Raw genomic sequence first — 6,679 nt, 5'->3', positions numbered from 1 at the left:
TCCCTATGTCCTTGAGTTTATAGAGAGACAGGAGCGACATGTTATAGTATCGATGTTTTTAGCATATACATGATATACATATATTTTATTTAGCCTGGCCTACGAGTTAGTGAGATAGACATGCCTGGCCTACGGGTCAGTGAGACAGATATGCCTGGCCCATGGGTCAGTGAGACAGATTGCCTGGCCTACGGGTCAGTCACACAGATATGCCTGGCCTACGGGTTAGTGAGAAAGATTGCCTGGCCACTTGGTCAGTGAGATTTTATAGTTGCCCGACCACTTGGTCAGTGAGATATATGATATTATTGCATTGCATTTCATTTGAGACAGATCAGAGAGGCATTCTGGGCATTCTTTGGCCTCCAGATTGTATTATTTTCAGTTCAGTTTCAGTTATCATTTGCCTTACATACTCGGTACATTATTTCGTATTGACGTCCCTTTTTCTGGGGGCGCTGCATTCATGCCTGCAGGTACATATCGATAGACTGATAGACCTTTCCGGTAGGCAGGAACTGATATCAACTGATATCAGCTGATTGGTGAGCTCCCTTTTTGCGGAGTTGCTAGGTCTTTGGAGTCTCTCCCTTTTTTATGATAGATTGTATGGGCCGGGGCCCTGTCCCGACCATGGTATAGTCATACTTTCCCTAGAGGCTTGTAGACGGATCCTGTATATAGTGTGTCTGTGTGATAGCCTGGTCGGCTTGTATATGTCTGCTGGATACTGTTGGCTTTGTAAGATCCTAGCAACTTCGTCGGCTTACTCAGTTGTGTATATATATATTTTGGGTGTGTGTGCCCAGTTCAGACGAGATAGTCAATATATATATATATATATATATATATCCAGATTGCGGCCTCGCCGGCTTGTTGGTATTATTTGTGTGCAGGTTAGCCTTATCGGTTTAAGCTAGGGGTTACTTCCCAGAGTTTCAGACTTAGAATGGTTCGCTCGGGCCTAGTTTGGCATCGTGTACCGGTCACACCACTCCAGATTTGGGGTGTGACAAACTTGGTATCAGAGCAGGTCTGTCTTAGGGAGTCTACAAGCCTTGTCTAGTAGAGTCTTGTTTATAGTTGTGTTGTGTACCACATCATATTAATAGGAAGCTACATGGCATTTAGGAATTGGTTACCTTTCTTTCAGATCTAAATCGTGTTGTAGAGCTAAGTTATAGGAGATTTGGGTTAAACTTACCCTTCCATATTTGTACACAGCTATGCTGGTAACTAGAAAGACTGTAGCTAGCCGGAGAGATGATACGACAGCTGGTGAGGGGAACAGTAGCTCGCACCTGACAGCTGAGGCCAGTCTGAGAGCCAGGGTGAGACCCTACCTCAGCCATCTTCAACGACTCCACCGCTCGAGGAGCTTTTGAGAGAGGCAGTACCTCCAGTACCCCCTCCCTCACCGACAGACCAGGTTCTTAGGAGTGCGGTGCACTTATTGACTCAGCTTGTGGCAACACAGAGACATCTGAGAGCACCTGCTGGAACAGTGACCACTGATGGGTCCACCAATTCGAGGGTTCGTGAGTTCTTAGCACTTGACCCCCCAAAGCACTCAGGGGTTAAGCGAGATGAGGATTCGTAGAACTTCGTTGATAAGCCACTGTATTTTTAGGGTTATGCATGCTACCGAGACTGAGGTAGCAGAATTAGCGGCTTTCCGGCTTCGTGATATAGCGGGCTTATGGTATTAGAGGTGAGAGCACGCCAGAGGTCTTGAGGCACCTCCTGCACGCTGTTCTGAGTTTTCAAAGGCCTTTCTTGATCATTATTTACCGTTGGAGACAGGAGAGGCGAGAGTAGATCAGTCCTTGACTATCCAGCAAGGTAGTTTTAGCATTCGTGATCATTGCCTCCGATTTGATTCATTGGCCAGATATGCTCTATCCTTCTTTGATTCATTGAGGGCCAGGATTCACAGGTTCATAGCGGGTTTGCACCCCGATTATGTTGAGGCTTGTACCACGGCGGGGGTGAGTGCTAATACGGACCTTGCTCATATCCAGGCATTCGCACAGAACTGTAAGGATCGTAGACATCAGTGGCGGGCGACTGAGTGCATGAAGAGGGAGTATCATAAGAGGGCTAGGGCTACAGGTCAGCAGGATGAGAGTAAGGGGAGTTTCAGACCCCAGTACCAGGGTAGGCCATTTAGGCCACCATCAGCTCAGTCTCAGAGATATAGATTAGGGTATTATATTCCATCTGGGCCAGGTGAGCGTTCCCGTATGTCTGGGTCATAGCGGCAAAGAGGGCCGGGATGGGGTAGATCACTACCACAACAGTGTGGTAATTGTGGTAGAGCGCACTATGGGCGATATCAGTATGGGTCGAGGGCTTGTTCTACTTGTGGCAGCCTAGATCATTTCATGTGGGACTACCTACAGGGGAGACCTACTAGTATGGCGCAGCTGACAGGGTCTATAGCAGGGTCATCAGCATCCCTGCGTCCTTCTGGGCACGAGTCTCAGTCTTCAGCAGGTAGAGACAGAGGTAGGGGCGGGGCTTCTGGTGCAGGCGGTGCTCAGAACCGCATCTATGCCTTGGCAGGTCATTAGGACTTAGAGTTCTCACCAGATATTGTGACAGGTACATTGACAGTCTGTTCATATAGCGTTTACACGTTGATAGATCCGGGGTCCAATTTGTCCTATGTCACTCACCTTATTGCGGGAAAATTTGGTATAGCCCCAGAATTGTTGAGTGAGCCATTTTCTATGTCTACACCTGTTGGTGAACTTGTTATTGTTAGGAAGATTTATCGTGGTTGTTCTATAGTTGTTTGTGGTGGTAAGACTATAACAAATCTTATAGAATTACAGATGGTCAACTTTGACGTCATTATGGGGATGAATTAGTTAGCTTCTGTTTATGCTAATGTGGGGTGTTGGACGAAGACTGTCACATTCCACTTCCCGGGGGAACCAGCTTTGGAATGAAAAGGTAATACGGCTTCGCCGAGAGGTAGATTTATTTCCTATCTCAAGGCGAAGAAGATGATTTCAAAAGGTTGTATCTATCATATAGTTCGAGTTCAGAATGTAGAAGCAGAACCGCTAACTCTTCAGTCCATTCTTGTAGTTAATAATTCCCAAATATGTTCCCTGATGAGCTTCCAGACCTCCCACCAGAGTGGGAAATTGACTTCGCTATAGATGTACTACTGATAACGTCCAAATCCACCCTATTAATTAGAATGGGCACGGTTGTATGCAAATATAATTACCCAACTATGAGTCGGGGTCGAATCCCACAGAGAACAATATGTAGGCGATTAGGAAAAGTAGGAATTTTCACCAATAATAGCTAAAGCCAAACGATGGATAATATTTTGGTTTTGGAGAAAATTATAACTAATGCAAAAATGTAAACTAACCTAGAAAGCAAGTAAAATGATCAATGACCACAAGCATGGATACAAGGGAAACTACGCTCAAGTAACGATCCAATGTACTTCATGATTTACAAATAATGGTGAGTTTATATTACTTAGCCTCGGATAATGACTCTAAATTAGCTTCTTCCGAAGACTAACTAGACTACCTAATTGAATATCTCTAAAGCAATTAGGAGCATTAAGAACACTCGAATATGGCTACTAGTGGTGTCGCCTATCCCTAGGTCGATTTCCATTAGATGAGGGTTAACACCCCAAATTCTTGTTAATTAATCTTTCCCAATCCCGAGTTTGCCTCTTCCAAGTTTAAATCGAAATAAATGGGCAAGTCTTAGGGTTAGCTACTCGCTTAAGAATCATTCAAAATGAGATTAATTAAAGAAACAATAACCCACTTCATTAGGAATAAAATCATTCAACACATAAGCAAAACAAGAGATTCAATCCAAACTTAAACAATATATACTTCCATAAACAAGGTTCAAGTATTGAAATGAAATACTACACACATAAATATTCAATACAAAGCAAGAGTAGAAGAAATGGGTAAAGAATTTCTCATTGGGTGCTTCCAAATCTTCTCTTCCAAGGTGTTAGTGATGAACCCTAGCCTCCAAGAACTTGTGTGTTGTACCAAAGATGATAATGTTTTTGCCCTAAGCCTCTCTTTTATGCCTCATATTTCAGATTTGCAATTCTGCCCGTTTTTTGCGAATCTGTCCCGTTTTTGCAAAACTGTCCAGTTTTGACAGTTTTGCAAATCTGTCCAATTTGACCTCTTTTTGACTTTATTTTCACTTGGTTTCTTCCGATCACTTTTAAATCACATAAAACTGTAAAATAGATGTAAATGATATTAAATGCACTATTTTCTCAAGCAAACATAGCAAAAATATAAGATTAAAGAAGAGATAAGTTGGTAAAATACCAACTTATCAAACCCCCAAACTTAAACTATTGTTTGTCCTCAAGCAATTCAAAACATACAATCTCTTTCGAAGAAATCGACTCAATAGTGCACCAACATCATACCAAGTTAAAAAGTCTACTTTAAGCACAAAAACTTGACTTTGATTGATACCAACAATTAATTCAAAACATATGAATCACCAACTTCTTAAAAACTCTTCTTTTTTATTTCAAGTGTTCAAACACCACGTTAATCAAAGAGCAATCACGTCATGACACTAAAGTTTCAAAATTTGTCTCATTATCACAAACCAACTTTCTTTTGTTCATTCATCTCAATTGGAAAATGGAACAAATTCACAACTTAAATTCTCATGTGCCCTCACACTCAAGAGAGAATCCCACACTTAGAAATTGTAATTCAAATGAGATATCAAATAGAAAGAATTAACTCTCTCTCTCACAAAGATGTTCAAATGCACACAAGTAGTACCATAAGCTTGCCCTTCATGTATTTCTCCACTAATGTAGACACACTTGGTTCAGAATCAATTAGGACTTAAAGGGTTGTAACTTAGGCTTTTGGTTAAGGTAGGGCACAATTTGGGTAAAAGTGACTCAAAACCTCCCTAAGCACTACAATTTTCAACATTCAACGCACACTTCCTTTGAAACTTTTTCACCCCTTTCTTCATTTTTTTCATTTCACCACTTAGTCTTCCCATTAATCACAACTCTTTATTCTTCCTTCATTTTTTTTTTCTTTTTTCAAAATAACAAGGAAGTTTTCATTTTTTTTTTTAACCTTTTCACCTTTAAAGTAACTCCCACATAACAACTTTTCCAACCATCACCCCCAAACTTATGCTTTTAGCCTATGTTTGCACTTTCAACGCACTTAAGGAGGTAGAGTACCAAAAGATGGATCAATGAAGAACAAGGTAAAGCTTGTAACATGGTTGTCAAAGAAAAGGTTAAAGGCTCAAAAGGGGTTAACTAGGGAAAACATGCAAAGGTAGGATATTTAAGGCGCAAAAACGGTCCAAGGAAGGCCTAACATCATTTTTTTAAACCAAGTGTAGTCTAGGATTTCGCCTTGAAACACATTCCGGGCAAGTTCTAGACCACAAGTAATGCAAAAGAACTCACAAAACCTCACCACACATGGCACATGCAAACTCAAGTGAAATATGTATCCAAAAACCAATTGAACAAATTGAACTCACAAAGTCAATCATAGCCTAAAGAGACTAATTAGTGAAAGTAAGAGCCAAAAATTGAGTCTAAAAGTCACAACAAGAATCCTTACTTCAATCGTTTTTTTTTTTAAAAACCAAGAATTCATACGCCAAGGTTTAAATAAGTTGGTACCAAGCAAGCCAAAATTGGTCAAGGGGAACACCATTTTTACTCCTAAACCACCTAACTAAGAACGGAAATAAAATAATAAAAGTGACTAATCCACAACATGCCAACAAAAAAAAAAAAATTCAAAACTTTGAGCAAGTTTCATTTATAACAACAACTATCCACAGCTAAACCAACAGTCACAAAATAAGCCCGGCAAGGGCACACAATCAAGCATAACCAAAATATAATGTGTTACCACATGTCACCCCCAACTAAAAATATTGCAGTGTCCTCATTGCACATAATCAAAACAAAACATAAAAATAGATTTATTTTTGTGCAACTGGACAGTTTTGCAAAAAAACTGGACAGTTTTGCAGAAACTGGACAGTTTTGCAGAAACTGGACAGTTCTGCAGAAACTGGACAGTTTTGCAACTGGACAGTTTTTTGCAACTGGACAGTTCTGCAGAAACTGTTCAATTTTGCAAAAAACTGGACAGTTTTGCAAAAACTGTGCAAAACAGTTCTATTAACAGTGCTGCAATTTTCAGGAGCTACTGGTTTGGGGCTGTCCGGAAATCCGACCTGCTCAAAACAACTCCAAAAATTCTTAAACTTTGCAGATTAGTCAAAAACCATAAACTAAACTATTCTAAAAAATAAAATTTCAAAAACGATTTAAATTTTTTAAAACGATGGGTTGCCTCCCACCAAGCGCTTAAGTTAACGTCGCGGCACGACGATTACCTTTACCGCTTTTCTCGCCATTTGGAGCTTATGAATTGGGCACCCAACTTGGACTCAAGTTTGTGACCACGAGCGGTGGGGGGTGGTAAGTAGATGAACAAGCCAAACATTAATTTCTTCATTCTGAACTTCTTGGCTTTCAAATGAGGAATGTCATTTTGCCTTCTTACTCTTTCGAATTGCAAGATGTAAGGCACTTGTCTTTCTTTTTCACCATCCAACATGGATGTATGTGGCTCAATTCCCATATCACCATACA

This window comes from Lycium barbarum, chromosome 5 (genome assembly GCF_019175385.1).
Source record: "Lycium barbarum isolate Lr01 chromosome 5, ASM1917538v2, whole genome shotgun sequence".
NCBI lineage: Eukaryota > Viridiplantae > Streptophyta > Magnoliopsida > Solanales > Solanaceae > Lycium > Lycium barbarum.
Note: the sequence above shows the minus strand (reverse complement) of the source record.